Source organism: Talpa occidentalis, unplaced genomic scaffold, assembly GCF_014898055.3.
Source record: "Talpa occidentalis isolate TD23 unplaced genomic scaffold, MPIMG_talOcc4v2.1 talOcc4.12, whole genome shotgun sequence".
In the NCBI taxonomy this organism is placed as follows: domain Eukaryota; kingdom Metazoa; phylum Chordata; class Mammalia; order Eulipotyphla; family Talpidae; genus Talpa; species Talpa occidentalis.
The window spans coordinates 35785988-35806608 of NW_023601212.1; the positions used below are offsets into that span (position 1 = coordinate 35785988).

The 20621-nt window shown below is 38.1% G+C and overlaps 1 long non-coding RNA gene across 3 annotated transcripts in view; it reads right to left on the minus strand.

Annotated features, from left to right (window-relative positions):
* The window catches only part of LOC119239976 (uncharacterized), a 202476-nt gene that overhangs the window by 38736 nt on the left and 143119 nt on the right, over positions 1-20621 (minus strand). For all 3 annotated transcript variants that reach the window (XR_008551096.1, XR_008551095.1, XR_008551097.1), the window contains exon 5: positions 715-836. This is a non-coding gene — a long non-coding RNA (uncharacterized LOC119239976). The remainder of the gene's footprint in view (positions 1-714; positions 837-20621) is intronic.

Consider the following 20621-nt stretch of genomic DNA (forward strand, 5'->3'; position numbering starts at 1 on the left):
GGGGGCACTCTCCACTTATTCTAAGCCAAGCTAATCCTTAAGATTTAGCTGAATTCCCTTTTCTCCTTTCCAACTGAGTTGCTGGTTTATTTTCCAATGATTTTTATCCTCTTTTGTAAATTGGAAGCTTCTACTCTAGTTAGCTTCTTCAAACACCAAACAACCCCTTCTATCATACACAATTTCCAGCATCCAGGTATATGTTTTTTTCTAGTTTTCTGCATCCTTTAGCCAGTTTTCAATGTCATGAAAGTATTATTGTCATAAAGACATGAACTGGTAAACTGGCAGACCAGGATGAACTGAGAACCAACACAACTGACATATATGATTGTGGTTAAGCCAGTGGAGAGTAGAGGAAGAGATGAAGATTTGAGAAAATAAAGGCTAAATTCCCTCCCTTTTGGTCACATTGTACAATAACTCCTAAAATTTGAGCCACACTACTCTTTAACCCTACATTTGCCTTTGCTCCCACTACTTAAATTCTTCCTTCTCCCCTCATGGTTCCCAAGACTAATTGGAAGTTGTAAAATTTCCTAACTTGAGTCAGTAAATAGGGTTTCAGAGTTGGAGCAACATATGAATAGAGAGACAGTGAAGGCATTAGCAAAACCCAAGGAACAGGCATACTCTGGAGCCATTTACCCATATCAGTAAATCTACTCAGTCTATAAAGTTAGATTGCTGTCAGCGAGGGGTCCCCCAACCTACCTGTCACTCTATGATGTGGATTTTCTCTCAAAACAACTATAAATGTGATGAGGTAGAAGTTCGCACATTTAGTGTACAAAGGACCTTCTAGTGATTTTGGTCCCTCTTCCATTTCCATTCTGCTACATTAGATTAACATGAAATGAAAAGAAAGAAGTATTATCAGAATAGAAAGAAAAGTAATCAGAAAATTAATTAGAAGTTTAGTTTTTATCATCTTTGTCAGGAAAAAAAAACAAAGAGAGACAATCTTACAGTTAATTGTTACTCAGGGGCTAGTTTATGATCAGATATTTTTGAGATCTAAATTAAAATTGAGAGCTGGATTAACTTACTCTGGGAGAGAAGGAATGAATCATTAAAAAGCAGATCTAGGGAAAGTCGGCAAGAATAGGAGGACAGAGACCAGTGAGTGAGAACTCACTCTGAGGATTCTGAAGAAGACTGAAGATACTGAAGAGGTTCCTGGACCCCACAAGGACCAAGTATGTCCATATGGCCTTTCTGACTACAGGTATTATATAAATACAACTCTCCATATTATCCACAAAGTCTTCTGCTTTTATCTCAAATGTGACTTTTGAGATAAATTCCAAGAAACAAATATGATTTTTTAAGAAATAAACAGCTTTAGGCTTCAAGCTCTCGTTGAGACATTTCATTTTCATTAAACACTGCAGTGTACACATATCACCTAAGTATCATGTTTATATACACTTATTAATCATCTATATAGAAGATGATTAATTACACTGATAAGTACTGATACACACAGATAGGTACTGTACAAAGTATCTTAGAAAAGGATTGTTGTGCAGTTTCCCTTACTGCTTTGTCTCTGGAAATCTTTATAGACCACATTTTAGTTTTTCAGACTGGAAATGATAACCAGTTATCCTGAGCTCTGCCACAATCAATGTGAACATGAGTCGCTACCAGCTCACACAGGCAAAATCACAAAGAAAAAAAAAAAATCTATAATAACAAGCTAAATACACTCTTCCTGTGTGAGTTGTGTTGTTTAAGCTTCCTTTATATATATGAGGAGCTTCTACCTTCATATCCAATTTTTCATTCACATGAATTTTTATTTTTCTTACTGGGATAAGTTTCTGTTTTGATTCTATGAAATGTCCCACACTTTTCAAAATGTCAAATAATGGAAATGATAGGAATTATAGGAAATGTGAATATACTTAAGTCAAACAGGGTATGAACTAAATGCAAGTTTCACCAAGTCCTAACTTGCAATTTCTTGCAATTATTTATCCTCAGGCTCATAGCTATGAAAGGAGATAACAACATCTACCAAGAAGTTTGCCAGGAGGACTAAATGATATATTAAAAACATATAACTGACATCTAATCAGGCCTACATAAATGAAAATCATTTTTATTGCCAAAGATTATGTATGTCTTAGACTCCATATCTTGAGAGTTTTCTGCATAAAATTTAGATTCGAGTAAAGTTTAAACAAGAAAGTTACACATTTCTTTTTTAACCAAGGATCTTATGAGCCTCATACCCTGTTATGCCACACTCTCTCGTGCCTAACTCTGGAGATAAAATGAATAAACATATTTCAAATAGTTCAAACTTAACTAGGGAAACAGACACAAACAAATGCAACATACTGTGTTATACACAAGTCAATCAATACATAAGATATGCTTGTGACTGACATGAAGGTTGTTCAGTCTGTCTTCACCAAAAAAGTGACAAGTGTTTTTCTCTTAAAGGATGAGTGAAGCTTCTCCAGATATAAGCAAATATACATGGAAATATCTGAAATACAGAAATGTCTCACAGTTATATGAGGCTTGAATAACCTAAATGATACAGAATATGGAAATGCGTGCATTGACATTGAGCAGACAACATGTAAAATAGTGGACTACCTTGAGATATGAAGCTTAATGAACCATGAATGGTTCAGAATACATAATGTTGGTGTGACCTTGATTTATAAAACTAACTCACCCTATTGGCAATCACTTATATATCCCCATTCCCTGAGCCAGCACTACAAATAATGAAATGTACTCTACGTTCAGCTTCCTTGAAACTCATCAACTCACTTGCGTGTATTAAATCATGAAAGCAGCTACCAAATTCCCTGAAGTTGCTTGCTTCTTAGTATCCATTTTCCTTTCTACAAATAATAATGCCTATTGGAGAGAAACTATCACTTCTCCATTATTACTTATATATTGTTGATTGTAGTGTCTAGGTTTTACTGGCACGGTTCATTCTCTGAATCACAGTTCATTTTCTGAATCACAGAGGTTAGGAAAGAGTCTCAACATATTGATGCATTTATTGGATGAATTCACAACTGAATGGATGAATTAAGACTTTAGTCAATGGGCACATTATATTTTCCCAACTATCACTGTCTAATGATTTAATCCAGTCCTTTAAGTGTATTCTTAGAACAATCACTAGGGATGTGAGACAACATATTTTTATCTCCAATGGGTGTGAAGAGAATGTGAGGGCTGGTGCTAGCTACCATTTTATATCCATGAGGGACATCATTCTGAGCTTTGAGATATCCATGGGACAATGGGTAGTATAAAAGAGAACTTATAATCATTAGAATTGCAGTTTTTAATGAAAATGAAATATTTGTTTACATTAGCCAACAATACTCCAGATTTATTAATGCAATTTAAGTTAAATTGTCAATCAGAAAGAATACTCACTGATGGAAACCATCATCATTTTTGTCAACTAGTTGCAATTTTGTTTATGAGTTTTAATTTCCCAACTTTTGAGATCTTTTTAGTTGGTAGAAATCCAGAGTACTTTTTATCAACTTTCCAGCAGTTTCAAAAAATCAGGATAATCCAGGAATAAGCATCCATGTAACAGAGAGGAGTAAGCACAATGCTTTCTGATGCACATTGATTCTTTATTTTCCCCTTCATTTTATTAATTTTCTTCTTTAGTTCAGAAAGTCAGTTTCCATTCCCATAGATCTCCCAATGATTTTTCTGTCCTTAGCTCTGTCCTCATAGGAATGGCATATTTTTCCAATTTCATTTTTTATTTATTTCATAGAGATATGTAGCTCACATGTAGAAACACACACATATTTTGTGCCTTTTGGTTAACTACTAAATTCATTCTTAGCTTGTCAGAGAAACCATTTTGAAAATAGATTTTTAAATACAGTAAATTATTTTGAAAAATGATTTGGAGTAGTTCAACTTCCCAAAGATAAATCTCAGGATTTCACAAACAAATCAGGCATGAATAACAAATATTCAAACAAAATAAAATATGCATAACATTGAAAACATACTGTCCATATGTTAGCTTCTGTTTTTATTTTCTTCCTGAATCAGAAAGTGCTTCAGGGCTATCAAAAATGTTAATTAGCATTTCACTGTTAATTTAAAGATGAGTTTTTTTTTTTTCTAAAAATTAGCTTAATTGATCAGTTGTTTTTTTCTTTAAAGATTTATTTATTTATTTATTTATAAAAGCACTGGGTACAGTCAGAAGCGCGGGAGGGAGAGAGAATTCACCAGAGCCAGAGCGGGGAGCAGAGCAGGCAGAAAGACCGAAGTACACTGCTGAGGGGAGCAACGGGCAGCAGGAGAGGTCTGCGCGCCATGTGAGACCCTCCTCCGGTTGGCCGGGGAGCAGCCAGGGATCGAACCAGCGCTGCAGAGGCTGCGGGCAGCTTCACAACCCAGCGCTCAACCACTGTGCTACCGGGGAGGTCCTGAAGATGAGCTCTTAACAGAGAATTCTGGTTTACTGCTTGATGAATAAGTAAAGTTTTCTCTTATTTAAATTGACTGTGCTGTAATCCATTTCTTTCTCACTTAAATTCTATGTATAAATATGCATAAAATGTTAGCTAATAGTTACTCTTGTTTGTACTGCATCATTTATTTTTTTTTTTTTAGTATGTGACTTCAAATAAAAGTAAAATTTACTAAGGATTAAAAGGATTAAGTAATACATTCTCATCTGACTTTCAAATTAACTAATTAAACTCCAACCTCAAAATTTTCTTTGTTTTGAATTCATCCTTTTGAGTGGTTACAGACTCACTCAAGTATACTTCTTCTGTCTTAATGCTAACAGATCAGGGACTGGCTTGCACATCTTTATAATTGTTCATTAACTGCAAGCAGTATGCTGTGACTTTTATGTCCTTGAAACTATGAAATGTTTCTGTAATTCAGTTCTTCTTAATGTTTTGACTTTAAATAGAATGTATTATGAAACTGAGATCCAAGCATTTTTAGAAATTCTGAGCTAGGGATATCAGTTTAGTCAGAACAGTGTCAAATGTGGAACCCAAACAACATAATTGGTGCTTTGAGGTTGAGGTTGATGTGACATTCTCTTGAACATATTTTAATGCTTATGCATATTTAAATTAAAAATTTAACCTCCTGACATTCAAACTAATAAGTCATTCACCATTCAACTAGAGAAGCTTGTCTGACAAAATGACACACACACAAAAAAATCACTTCTTTTGGATCTCAGCTTATTACTCAAGAAATGTTCTAAATGACTACTTGTTTGCTAACATTTTTGGAGAGGATCCTGCTACTTGCTTGCCTTTCCTGACTGATTACACAGCAAGAATTCACTTTAAACATTTTTCCATATGTTAAATGGCTGTATCTAGAAAAGATGGTTTGGTATATATTCATGAAATCCACTGAGCTGCATGATTTTACTGTTCTGTGGTAGGTAGGTCTCTTGTGAGCTCACACAATATAATCTCCTGCTTCTAATAACATTGGATGAGAGATGAGCCTGTACTAGACACTCAACCCCTTCCTATCAGAATTCCCCTGTTCAAAAACAGTATTTCTCATCTTATCCCTGTTAGATCTCCGTTGTTAACTTACAAGTATTGATGAAGGGTCCCTGCAGAGAAGTTTATTTGTGACCACAAGTGCCAGGCTGGCAGGTCAGATACTACAGCTAGTTTGGCCCCAGCTTAGAGCTGTCATAACTCATTCAATCCCCTGCATCCACAGGTATGTGTTGGTTGAGGATTCTAAATTCAAATGAAAGTGGCAGGCCCATACATAGCTTGATCACAGTAGGAGGAAGGATCATCATTCAATCATTCCATGCCACTTGAAATTTATAACTTTATTTTGTATTTATCACAGTACCAGATTTGCAGTAAAATGCCAAAATTCTCATGCTCAGTAGCCTGCAGAAGTGAAAATTATTGTATCTGACTGAATTTGTGCTTGCTGGGAACAGTTGACATTTAAATTGGGACGTTGCCAGAGGCCTTTTGGCTTCATTCCATAATTGTCAAGTCCCTTGGTATTGAGGAAGTTATGTTAATTCCAAGCAATAGGAGCTATTTTGCATCCTGAGCTCCAATGCTGCTACTTAAAACCAAAATACACCAACGTTTATGACACTCAAATACAAGAGACCGTTCTTGCCAATTGCCTCTGTTTATTGACTTCAAGTCCCAGATGAACAACTCAGATCAGTTTTGCCACCCACATTATAAATAGCATAGCAAATTCATAAAGAGTCTTTCTTCAAAGAACGGAAATGATTCTGAAGTCTGATTAAACTCACATTGTCCCAGTGAGGGAGATGGGAAGAGGAAGGGTATTTTTTCTAATTTCAAGTTCAGGAAGGCAAGGAACACAAAAGTTAAGTGGCTGCTCTCCATTTATTCATATAAATTTATTCAGGAGCAGAGCCAGAAATAAAGATGAAGTCTCCTGGCCCAAGCAGCAGGCCCCATGCCGCCTCACAGCTTTCAAAACCTTAGTTTTCTTGGAGAATGTTAAAAAGTTTTCCCTGCTACAATACTAGATTCAGACACACTGCCATCTACTGACCCACCAAAGAATGTACTGCTTCTCCTTCAGAATGCCACCTCCAGGATGCCAACAGCCCTCCAGGATGCCAATAGCCTCAAGTGACTGGACTATGCAAGGTAGTAATGAAAAAGGTAAAACATTGACAGCATTCCCTTATTTTTCTGGCATTCTCAATATTTACATTACGATGCAACCACATACCATGCTGATCACACTTGGGACATTCTTGAAATCACCTGTTTCTCCTCATGCCCTTAAGTTGACACAATCTTCTAGGGATTTGGATCTTCTAAAACAACCATTATTTTTCACATAAAACAATTTGAGCAATGTTATAACATGTTTGTGCTGTGCTGTCTCAATTGTCCTACAAGATGCTCTAAGTATCCTACACAGTGCCAAGGAAGAATAACAAAAACCAAGCTAAACAGTCACAGTCTTGTGCTTGTAGTAAACACCACCAAATGTCTTAAGGAGATTTAGCAATAGGAGAATGGATCTAAATATATTTTCAACAAGATTCCCTTTGTTCAGATCCCGAGTATTCATTTCCCATGAACTGTCAGTATTTACCCAAAGGACACAGAAACATTAATTCAAAGGGGCATCTGCACCCCTATGTTTATAGTAGCACTATTGACAATAGCTAAGCTATGGGAACAACAAAAATGCCCAAAAATAGATGACTGGATCAAGAAGATGTGGTCCATATACACCATGGAATATTACTCAGCAATCAAAAAATACAAACTCATGCCATTTGCAGCAACATGGATGGAGCTGGAAGGGATCATGCTCAGTGAAATAAGCCAGAAAGAAAAAGAAAAGTACTGGATAGTCTCACTCATAGCAGGAATTTAGAAAACCTAAATAAGGGACCAGGAAAAAGACTAATTATATTGAAGTAAAAATCAAAATCAGCAAGCAACTATAAACCAGAGACACACTATGGGTGCAGGAGGGGAGAAGGGATTAAGGTCAAAATAAAGAGGGTGGAAATTGTATGGGGAATATAACCAAGATGAAAATGCATACATTGTGCAAAAATGAAAAAAAAAGATGTAAAAATTATATAAAATAAAATGAAAAAAAAAAAAAAAAAAAAAAACCTTTGTCAGTGTCTTCTTTCACCACATCCATCTTTTAGACCCAGCCTGCATCCTTCCTCACATGAAAGGAACATTTGCCATATCCAATCAAGTTATGGTGAAAACAGTAATTGCTTTCATCTCATTATCATGGCTGAGTTAAAGTTGATATGTATGTCTCTCTGGTGCTCCTCACTATATTTAATTTACTGCCTCTAAGAAAAAATAAAGATAAGCTTAAATAAAATATTTTTATAAGAACTATTGTATAGGGCCTCCCATGGTGGCACAGCGGTTGAGTGCTGGGCTGCAAAGCTTCCCACAGCCTCTGCAGCGCCGGTTCGATCCCTGGCCACCTGCGAGGGTCCCACATGGTGCACAGACTTCTCCTGCCACCCCCACTGCTCCCCTCAACAGTGTATTTCATCAGTCTGACTGTTCTGTTACCCACTCTGCCTCTGGTGAATTCTCTCACCCTCCCGCGCTTCTGACTATACCCAGTGCTTGTATAAATAAATAATAAATCTTTAAAAAAAAAAAGAATTATTGTACAATATTGCTATGTTAATACAGAATCAACATCAATTAAAGCAACTCACAAAAGCTTGAGAGGAGTCTATGCCACCCCGATTATTTCTCTGCATCCTACTTGATGACCTTAAAAAAAATTATTTCCTGTGATGGAGGTTCACAGATATCATGGCTAAGAAATGCTGAACAAGGGGCCTTTCTTGTGATGCCAGGGGTTAAGCGTCAGCACTATGAAGCAATTCATAGCTACTGCAGCATGAGTTCAATCCGCAGCTGACCAGGGAGCAAACCCATAAGGCACAGCAGACCTCTCCTCCCCCGCCCACTGCTCCCCTCAGCAGTGTATTTCACTCAGTCTCCCTGTTCTGCTTCCCACTCTGTCTCTGGCGAATCCTCTCACCACCTGCACCTCTGGCCTGTACCCCTGTTCTTATATGAATAAATACTTTTTTTTTTAAAGAAAGAAATGCTGAATAGAGTATTTACTTCCACTTTTCAGGATATAAAAGCTCTTTCTTGACAATTCGGTTGTTTATTATAAAGGAATTTTAATGATCTTCACAATTTGTCAGACCGAACTTATCCTTCGGAATCCACAATTTGAAATCCAATCTGAAGATCACTCATTTCATTTGCAATATGATCTATATTTGTCCATCCAAATGTTTACAGAAATAGGGCATTTTGAAATTATCTTAGGCAGAATTAAGGGATAATGTTTTCACATTTTTTAAGAATCAAAAGGGTGTCAAAGTCAAAGAAGGGGGGTGGTACGAGAACATATATAATTAGAAAGGAGACACTAGGGAGTTTTATTGACCTAGTAAAAGGAGAACATTGTGGAATTTTAATTGAAAAGTCTACAGAGAGAAATTTCCAGCCCAGAAATCTGGCCATCACATGTTCAGATCTTACTGAAGTTCCATTAGATGCTGGAAGATAACAGTGAGGTCAGGGAATGGTTACATGGAAAATGTGAAGACAAGAGGTGATAAAGACAGAGGGAACTGATAGGAGGTGCCAAGGTATTTGAACATTTATTATGTGAAACTGGCCACAAAACAAGGTATTTGGAGAGTTTATCTGGATTAACTGAAATACCAAACGTTTGTGAAACACTAACAAGAACAAAATCTTCCTTACTCTTATTTACTAAAGACACATGCATCTAAAGTAATCTTTACACATATTTAATTTATACTTGCTTCTCTTTTTTTTTAAGATTTATTTATTTATTTATTTATACAAGCACTGGGTACAGTCAGAAGTGTGGGAAGGTGAGAGAATTTACCAGAGCCAAAGTGGGGAGCAGAACAGGCAGATTGATGGAGTACACTGCTGAGAGGAGCAGCGGGCACAGCAGTAGAGGTCTGTGTACCATGTGGGACCCTCACCAGTGGCTAGGGATCGAACAGGTGCTGCAGAGGCTGTGGGCAGCCTTGCAGCCCAGCGCTCAAGCACTGCGCCACCGGGGAGGCCCACTTCTCTCTCTTTTTTAAAGATTTATTTATTTATGCATACAAGAACTGGGGTACAGGTCAGAGGTCTGGGGGGTGAGAGGACTCACCAGAGACAGAATGGGGAACAGAACGGGTGGATTGACTGAATGCACTACTGAAGGGAGCAGTGGGCTGGTCAGGAGAGGTCTGCTGTGCCATGTGCGTAGCTCCCCTGGCCGGGGGATGGAACTCATGCTGCAGTGGCTGCGGATAGCCTCATAGGTTACTTCTAAACTCCTTGTGTCTCCAGGGATGCCCCATACTTGCTTCTCTTTATGATATGGTAAAAATACATGACATTAAGATGTTTGCAGAAACATTGTGCTGCTCACGTTACTTAAGTTATATGTCCTTTTACTTTTTCTACCTTTATACTTTTTATCTTTGACTTAAAACATAATTGTAGCGGCATACATTTTCTTAAGTACAGAGCAAATAAATAATTTCAATTGACATTTCAGGCCTTGGTGCAAATTAGCATGACCTATTTTAAGCAGAAATGATCTAATCAGCTATAGTTGGAAACTATAGGTGAGCCAGAAGAAACACAAAAAGAAGCACTTGGACAGATTAGAGGGAACAATTCATACAGAGCCAGGAATATTGTCTCTTCCCATCATCCAGAAGGGTAGGTTAATCAAAAGAATAATAACAATTCTAAACACTTATGAATATAGTAATAGAGCTTCAAAGTGCAAGCAAAATGGATAAAACTGCAAGGGGAAATAGACCCACAATTACATTTGGAGAGTTAACAGCCCATTCTCAGTAATTACAGAAGAAGTGATGCCAATTCTACACGAACATCCAAAAATCGAAGAGCAAGGAATACTTTCCTAATCACTCAATGACAACAGTATTACCCGATACTAAAGCCAAGAAGAAGAAGGAAAAAAAAAAAAAAAAAAGGCTTGCAAGAAAACCAAAGGGCAATAGTTCTCATGAACATAGACATAATGTGTTACCAAATCTAAGTAAATGAAGTGCAACAACATGCAAAAGTGACAATGCCTCATTACTAAGTAGAAATTACACTAGAAAATATAAGACTCATTTAACATTTGAAAAGTTATTGGTATAATATGTGCCATTCTCACTGGTATAAGATGGTATCTCATGGTAGTTTTGATTTGCATTTTCCTGACTAGCAACAACAAATGTTGGCGAGGGTGAGGAGAAAAAAGAACTCTTCTGCACTGTTGGTGGGAGTGCAAACTGGTCCAACCACTATGGAGAGCTGTGTGGAGATTTCTGGACCTACTAAACATAGAGCTTCCATATGATCCAGCAATTCCACTCCTAGGTATCTACCCAAAGGACACAGAAACATCAACTCCAAAGAACACCTACACCCCTATGTTTATAGCAGCACTGTTTACAATAGCTAAGCTTTGGAAACAACCCAAATGCCCAAAAATAGATGACTGGATCAAGAAGATGTGGTACATATACACCATGGAATATTACTCAGCATTCAAAAAAGATAAACACATGCAATTTGCAGCAACATGGATGGCGCGGGAAGGGATCATGCTCAGCGAAATAAGCCAAAAAGAAAAAGAAAAATACCGGATGGTCTCACTCATAGCAGGAATCTAGAAAACTTAAATAAGGGACCAGGAAAATGAATAACTATAAGAAAGTGAAAATCAGAATCAACAAAAAACTATGAAACAGAGACACTTTTAGGGGGGTGGGGGGTGGGAGGGGAGGGATTGGGATCAGAAAGGGGGGGTTGCAACTGTATTGGGAATATAAAAATAAAATTTATTATTAAAAAAATACATCTATAAAAAAAAGAAAAGTTATTGGTATAATTTTCCATATGAAAAAAAGAAAAAGCCTATGATAATCTTGACAGATTTAGAAAGAACACTTGATGAAATCCCACACCTACCACTGATAAAAACTCTCAATATGTGAAGACAAGAACTTGATTAAAAACACACACTCAAACTCTACATATAACATTACATTTAGTGTTAAAAGATTGAATGCTTGTCTTTTAAGATGAGTTAGAAGAAAATCTCATTACTTTCTTCCAACACTGTATGTGTGGTTCTAAAACAAAATAAATAAGCAAACTACATAAGTTGAGAAAATAATCAAATCATAACCATTTGCAAATAACATGTTGGATATTCATGGACATCTACAAAAAAAAAACTAGTAGAATATGAGTTTAGCAAATATGCAAGATGCAACTCCATATGCAATAAAAAATTGTACTTCTATATATTAGCAATGAACACTCAGAAATAAAAACAGGATTTATTATTTTTATAATTCCAACTGAACTTATCTAGCTTCTCTAGATAAAACAATGCTGCCCAATACATTTTCCCAGTGTATTTTGAGGATGGAATTATTTTCATGGTTCCCCAAAATATACCCACAGAAACACATTAAAGGAATTAATTCCCTTTCCCAGAAATGTCTATAGTTAGCATATTTACAATAAGGACCTTTAAATGAGCAACTGCCTCTACTTTCAGAAGGAAAGAATTGAAGAAGAAAATATTCCAAAGAGCAATAAATGTATAATGTCCAATTTACACAACTGATGGAATCGACGAACACAAATATACGGGGTCATTCCGGACTTTACCCCTCAGGTGAAACTTTACTGCATCGGCCACCTGCTAAACTTGCCTCAACCAGGCCCTATATATGTGGAATGCAGAAAAGTTTAAAGCTCACCGTGGAATGGGGACAACCAGAGGACACGGCGAGGAAGCAAAGAGAGGAAGGGGGACAATGACCTGTGGTGGTGGACCATGGTGCTTAGGTGGAAGGCACTCTCTGCTAACAATGCCTAAAGGAGGGATCTTACACTTCTATTATGGAAAAGTGATTAAACCACTATCAACTCAATGAAAAATATTAAAAACAATAATAAATCAGGCCCTGTGGATTCTGAGGCAACACCACTCAGAGTAGCAACATTAAGAGGAAATTAAAAAAAAAAAGGCAGATGACTCTAGATGTTACCCAATCATGGAGTTTTTGGGTAAAGTTCCAGAACATATCTAGACCAACTTACTGGACTATAAAAGTATAGAGTCAAATGTGAATACTACTAAAAACCATTTCACTGCTAACATATCACTCTTCTAAAATGGTATGAATGAAGCGCAAAGATCGTGACAGTACATAAATTGTACCCAATGTACCCATCCTGAGAATCCCACAGCATGGTAGAGGGGCAAGGCTCCCTTCCTCTGAATATGTATTCAGCAAGAATTTATGGGGCAGCTGGCATTTATACAGAAAAGCAGCAGAACTCAGATGCCTTTTTATTGTTGATCAGCATTGCCATGGCACCCACCTCTGCAGAATCTGTGTATGAATTATCAACTGCAATGTTATTGTATTTTCTGCTCTGCAAAAATCGTCCCTGACATTATTTACTGGCATTCTTTATGTCTTTGGGAATAGCAACTAATTTTAATGTTAGTCTAGGCTAAAAATTAATTATGAAAGCAAATAAATTCTGCAAAAGACAACAAGCCAATCTTGCATCCCTAAAGCAAATATTATAACTCTGGTCGCTCCCTCAACTAGGTCTCCTGGCGGCACTCAACCAGCAGATTTAACTAGCTATTGTTGATTCTTGTTTCTAATGTAGGTTAGGTACTTTTATAAACATTGATTTATTCACAGATGTATCGAGCAACTTAATATGGGTCAGGCACGATACTTTCGCACTGGACTAAAAGGTCCAACAGACATAGTCATTGCCTCTGACTATAAATTGGTGTGGGCAGGATGGCTGGAGGGGATGAATTAGTTAACACAGAATTACTTACTATGTGGACTTGCGAAGATATAAAAGAGGATAGCACAAAAGCTCACACTAGATGTTATTGAAAAGATTGCAACAGCAGCTGCTATTGGAGTGTGCCAGGTTTCATAGTTTTAACTTTATCCAGAAGTGTTGAAATAGACTACATGGATTACTTTGAGATCCTAGAACAAGGCAGGAGAGAAATGTGGGGAAGAGAAAAGAGGGCAAATTTACCTTAAGGCAGCCCCCATTACCCTGGAGTACCATGTTTTTTTGTTTTGTTTTGTTTTGTTTATTTTTTTGTTTGTTTTTTTGTGGGACCTTTGCGGGTGGCCGGGAACAAACTGGTGCTGCAGAGGCTGTGGGCAGCCTCGCAGCCCAGCGCTCAACCACTGCGCCACCAGAGGAGGCCCCACCATATTTTTTTTTAGTTACAAATGTACTTGAGGGATGGCTGAGTTTCACAGGCCTTCTTTTGGTCTTCTCCAATACAGTAACTCTTACACTGAAGGCTAAGGAATCACAGTGCACTTTGCACTACCAGCTAAATATTTCAATATACATTTGGAAACAAGAAAATGAACACTGGATCAATCCTCACAACCAAAAGGCCCACTATAAATGAAAACTTTGCCAAGACTCTATTAGGTAACTTCTTCAGGGAGACCAGGGAAATACTTTGAGTCTCTAGGAATCAATGCCAATCCAGGCTGCTGTCCCACAGTCTGTAAAATATTTGAATGATACCATTCTCAATCCATTGCTTCACCTGATTCACTGTGTGTAGACCTGCAGAGGAAGGCCTGAGATTACTGCATATACTTGTTGGGTCCTTCCAGAGTCCTACCTCCTGGGAACCTAAACTCCTTTTCAACCAATAAATTCCAGATCTGAAAACAATCAGGGAACCATGCAAGGCAACTTTCCTCAGTCTCCTGTTTATCCCTACATCCTTGACTTTTTCTCCTGCTATAGAATAAGTATCTCTCTGTTTTTCCTATAGACATGTCATGTTCAGAACCCTTTGTTGGTCAGATGCCTTGCTTTCTACTCCAACTTACAGGATAATAAAATACTTGTAGTATATTAGATTTAATAGTAAACTCTACCACCTGTTCTGTTTTGAAGTAAATCCCGTCACCCCTATTATTAACAGCAAGCCACGATGTAATAGTTTCTCCTATTGACAGCCATGGCTTCCAGAATAAAGTCAACAACACTGAAAGTTTTAGTGTTGCTGGAGCCCTTCTCACCAGATCATCATTCCTCACAGCCCTCATAAATGTTGCCTTCTGAACCTTTCCTCTCAGTGGACTTCCATATCCATGGCCACATGCTCAGATCCATGGGCATTTCTATATCTTCTTCCCTTTTCTGAAATGGTAATGCATGTCTTTTAACTTGACTTCGTAAAAGTCATTCCTTTTTACATGCTTTTTGGAGACATTCTGGCAAGTTTGTTCCATCTCCTTAAATTTTGTCTTAGTGTTAAATCCTTACATCAGAGGAGAGAATCTCCAAGTCCAAAATACTCCTTACCTTTCCTATTTCATATTCTTATCCCTTGAATAAACACCCTCAAAATACAGTCCATTCATATTTTACCAGTACCTACTGGTATATGAAGCTATTTTTTGCAGCTCTTTTGGACTGTAGAAGCACCTCAGTTATGCTGTCACTTTCCCGCCCCCCGCCCCCAAATTGTGGCTGCTTTAATCTCCCTGAACTCTGGCTTTGTTCTTTCCATTATAGTAACATAGCCAAGACTCTAGGCTACTGCTTTCCCATCCCAGTCTACGCCCCCATCACTAACTATCAGCAAATGAACAAATGGGCAAATGTGGTTTCTCATCACTGGACTAGGTCTAGTCCCCAAAAATATTGGCTGCTGTGGCTGTTCTCTCAAGAATTCCAACAACTGGTTTGTTTCATGATTGTTTTCCTTCCAGCTTTGACCTTTACTTATTTCAGAAAAATTTCTTTGATATATTCTATCCCTTCTTAGACAGAAGCAAAACTCCCAACTCTGGTTTTAAAGATAAAAACTGTAATAGAGTTTGTAGCCAATTTAATATCTCACCAGCCTTGACACAATTGCTAAATTTGTGTCCTATTATCAAAATACCAAAATTCAGAGATATTTTGAGAAAAGTTAAAACTGCCCACATTTTGTCCTGTGGTCCCAGATACATACCAGAGCAATTTTTCATATTTGACAGTCTCTGGAGAGGCTCAGCTATTATTGCCCAATAAGGGAAGGTTAAAAGGAAAAGCCACAATAAAATGCAATAACATCAGGGAAATTGCTGAACAATTCATATGTTGGCCATGATACAAAAGGCACCCCTTCCCACACCCCTCTGTCAGTTTTAGGATGCCCTATAGATCCCACTCCATCGCATGTATGTGTGTGTATATTAAATATACATTGTTAATGATTTGAAATGAATGATGAGTAAGCTGATGTGACTGAAAAATCTTGTGGCAACTGAAGATGTTCTTTTACTTCTTTCAGTTCCCTCCACCTCATCATCTTATAAGTCAATATACTATTATTTACTGCAAAGGGAGTGTGTTTTTGGTTTTCACTGTTTAATTTTTTTATTGATAGAATTTCTTTATTGTCACAAGAAGAAAGCTTTGAAAGAGTGTGGTACACATCCCATTGGATGACACTAGGCAGAGGTCAGTAAATTTCATTAGCCCTACAAATAAATAGAGTATGAACTTGGAGAGTAATAAGGATAGGTATCAGGGCATGTCTTATCGAGAAACAGACTGAAAGGGACAACTCAAGCATGGATGGGTTTCAAGTTGGATGACTTCCCCTCTAAACAATGCCAAAAGAGACAGGCAGTATTTCCCTAAAAATAAGTAAAGTTAGAATCAGAAGGAAGTCATTGTGTTAAACAGGAAAAAAGAGAAGAAAACAGGATGAGAGACAAATTTTGAAGTATGGGGATTCTGAAAGCAGGGTGAGTAAGGGACACTTCACAGGGTGTGTATAGAAATTTGCAACTTTACTCACAACCAACCACATTCAAGGGAGTATGTCTTCACCATTGTGCTCTGTGCAGATGTTGGAGGCAGAAGTGGATGTGTAAGAGGTCAGACTGAATGTCAGGTGTCACCCTATATCATGGGAAGACCACCTACTACCCTAAAATGGAGGTCTAAACTGATCTGAGTGCCTTTATGATGCTTAAGCATATTTATGCTGTATTTGGAAGATGTTAGTCATTCTGTACTCACTCATTCCTGGTCACTATGCCACCCTTCTAAATTTTACCTCTCTCCTAATACTGCCTACCTGCTTTCTTCTTAACTGCTTCCTTTCCATCATCCTCCTTCTAGCTTTCTCTTTTGCATTTTTATATTCTTTCTCTTTATTTTGTATACCCACTCTTAAAATTCACCAGGAAGGAAAAAGAAAAAGAGTTAACCTAGGAATGTGAGAAAAGATAATTCGAGATCATTTATAGATACATCATATCTCTACCCCACACAAGGACAGCCTCTGCCTTATAAAAATCTATTTTTTTTTAAAAAAATATTTATTTATTATTTATTTTATTTCATTTTTAAAGATTTATTTATTTGTTTGTTTGTTTATTTATTTATTTATTTATTTTGAGATTTATTTATTTATTTATACAAGCACTGGGTACAGTCAGAAGCGCGGGAGGGCGAGAGAATTCACCACAGTCAGAGCGGAGAGCAGAGCAGGCAGACTGAGGTAGTACACTGCTGAGGGGAGCAGTGGGCGGCAGGAGAGGTCTGTGCGCCATCTGGGACCCTCACCCTGTGGCTGGGGATCGAACTGGCACTGCAGAGGTTGCGTGCAGCTTCGCAGCCCAGTGCTCAACCACTGCGCCACCGGGGAGGCCTAAAGATTTATTTATTTATGCATACAAGAACTGGGGTACAGGCTGGAGGTAACGGCTGCTGCACCATGTGGGTATCTCCCTGGCCAGGGATCGAATTCATGCAGTGGCTGCAGATAGCTTCATAGGTTGCATCTTAACCTCTTGCACCACCAGGGAGGCCCATTTTATTTAATTTTTGTGTATTTTTTTCATCACTGTTCACTTTTAAACAATGTTTGCTTTGCTCTCCCCACCTCAGGTGCAGTTCCCATAGAATTTCCTTCACCAACACACTCCTATACCATCACCAGGTCCCTTGTGCTCCTCCCTCCCTCCCTCTTATCTCTCTCCTTCCTCTTCCCCTGGAGGCTGTCTCTGATTTATAATTGGCTGTTTGTTTTTGTTTTGTTGGGTTTTGTATTATTATTATTTCCCCCCTATATCTTATTTGTTTCCCCTATAAATTCCTCCTATAAGTGAAACCATCTGATATTTTTCTTTTTCCTAATGACTTATTTCACTGAGCATAATTCCTTCTAGCTCCATCCATGTTGCTGCAATGGCATGGGTTTATCTTTTTTGATTACTGAATAGTACTCCATTGTGTACCACATATTGATATAGTCATCTATTTTTGGGCATTTGGGTGGTTTCCAGGTATTACCTATTATACATTGTGTAGAAGAACTGGGGTGTAGGACAGAGGTGGGGGGTGAGAGGATTCACCAGAGATGGAATGGGGAGAAGATCAGGCAGATCTACTGAAATGTACTGCTAAGGGGAGCAGTGGGCAAGTCAGGAGAGGTCTGCTGCACCATGAGGGTAGCTCCCTGGCTGGGGATCGAACACAGACCTTAGTGGTGGTAGCTCTGAGACTGAACTCCTAGCCACCAGGAAAATCTAAAACATCTTCACATAGCTATTATTGAAACACCCAATCATGAGAGCCTCAGAGTTGACTTATTCTACTCATGATCATGTACAAGGTTGGAAAAACTTCTCGTAGTGAGCTGAAATCTATCCCTCTCAAAATTTGTTTAGGCTAGGTAGTTTTGTTAATTCAACTTTCTTCTTTTTTTTTTTTTTTTTTTGGGACCCTCACCAGTGGCCGGGGATGGAACTGGTGCTGCAGAGGCTGCAGGCAGCTTCACAACCCAGCGCTCAACTGCTGCGCCACCAGAAAGGCCCCTCAACTTTATTCTTAACATATATGTTCTGGTAGGATATAGAAACTTTACCTGTTCTCAGATCATTTTTACTTGTTTTAAGGTTTCTAAACTAGTGCTTTTCACATTTGTTGTGGAACTACGATTGTTGTTGAGAGGCCAATGGTATTTTGTTACTGCAGGGCACTGAGTGGACTTAGGATCCCCTTCCCACCCACTGGCAAATAATCTAGTGTCAATAAGGAAGTTTGGTTAACACTCAACTACAGTCATTCCAGCTGGCAGAGGATTATGCATTGATTAATAATGAATTCTGATTATCAGCCTGATTTTGGATTACCTTTATAATCACCTCTGGGCTTTACCATAATCCCTTCAGGCCAACACAACATTAATTCTATGTCTCCTCCACAGGAAAAGCTCAACAGATCAAGTTAAAGAGATGCATAAAGAGAAAGTTTAAAAGCAGTATTTGGTTACCAAGAATGTGGCAGTACACATTTCTAAATTTGAGGATCAAAGAGAAGATAAGTGTCAATCTCAGCTTTAGCTCCCCTTCAGAACAAAGTCAAATCCAGGAGAGAGGCATGAGGCCTGGGCTTCACCACAGGCTTTGCCACTGCATTCCTGTGTGACTCTGGGCAACCAACCTGACTCATGACACTCAATTTTCTCATCTATAAAGCATCAATAAAAACAAATAAATAAGACATATAACCAAAACCATTATCAACACCTTAGATGTCATTATTCCTATTCTTCCCCCACTAAACTATGAGTTTCTAGAGAGTAGCAACTAATAATACTTTTTCATTTCTCAGAGGCAAATAATTCTGAAACCTAAAAATAAGTGCCCACTAAAAGTTTACTGCAGAGAAAAGGTAATGATAGCTACAGTATTTTTTTTTCTATTACCTCTAATTTTGTAGGGTAAAAAGTGCCAATAAATACAAGATAAACTCTTTAGGGTTAAACAACAGCACAAAGCTTGGGAATTTATATATACATTAACAATATTACAAACTCTTACAAGAAGGTAGTGCCAGAATTTTTATTTTAAAATATGTAATTTTATTAATAAAATATAGCAATTTAAATAGAGATTCCTCACTAATGCAGACCTTCCCTAAGTTTTCACAACACTGTATTAAGTAAATTAAGTAAAACCCACTGTATTTAGTGGGTTTACTAAACAAATGGATATATGTCCTAGAGGGTTTGGGCTGCACCTCTCCCTGCCCTGTAACACTAGTATCCCTAAACCAAGAGAACATCCAAATATCTCCTGTCACATTAATAAAACTGTTATAGGACAGGGAGAGGGGCAACCCAAACCCCGCAAACCTGCCTATTCTAAATGGGTTCTGCCATCCACCGCATCAACACAAAACATATGAGACTTTAATGGGAAGGAACTTTAATAAAACTAGGAAACAATACAGGAAAGGCAAAGAGTCTAGTTTCTAAATGAAGCACCCAAAGTTACCCGTACCCTCGTGGGTAAAAGTCCATCCATATGGGAATGGCCCAGAGCAAGGCCCCAAAGCCTGCCACAAGTCTAAAGCATCTTCCAGTGGGGACTCACAGAAAAGGGTCAGAAACAACCAGACAAGCCCGGAAGGAAAAGAGCAAAATCAACATCAAGATAAAAGCTGCCAATGTCACCTCCCCATGGGTCTCACCCACATCTGTGTCACCCAGTCCACGACCAAAAGACAAGCACAGTTTCTTCACGTGTCTCTAGGCTCCATGCGCCTCCTCCAGGTCTCCTGGCTCCATCCTGCTTCCTTCCTCAGTCTCTTCTGCAGCTTCTCCTCTCCCTGCTCAGCTCCACCCTCCCTTGGGTGGGGCAGGGAAACTCCCCCTTTCCTGGGGACCACCCTGTTACAAAACTACCTTTTATGTTTAAATCATAATCTCTAGAATTCAAAATAAGAAAACAATTTGAGTAGATATCTCTTGAGAGCTGAACAACATGCTGAGGATGAGCTTTCAATGTTATAACCTGAAAAAGGTCTTTGACATGGTAACCATAAAAACACTGATTATTCACAGGAAGTGTCTAATGATGCCACCATCACTGAGAAAATAAAAAATAGCGCTAATACAAGTGGATTGTCAAACTGCTTCCTTCT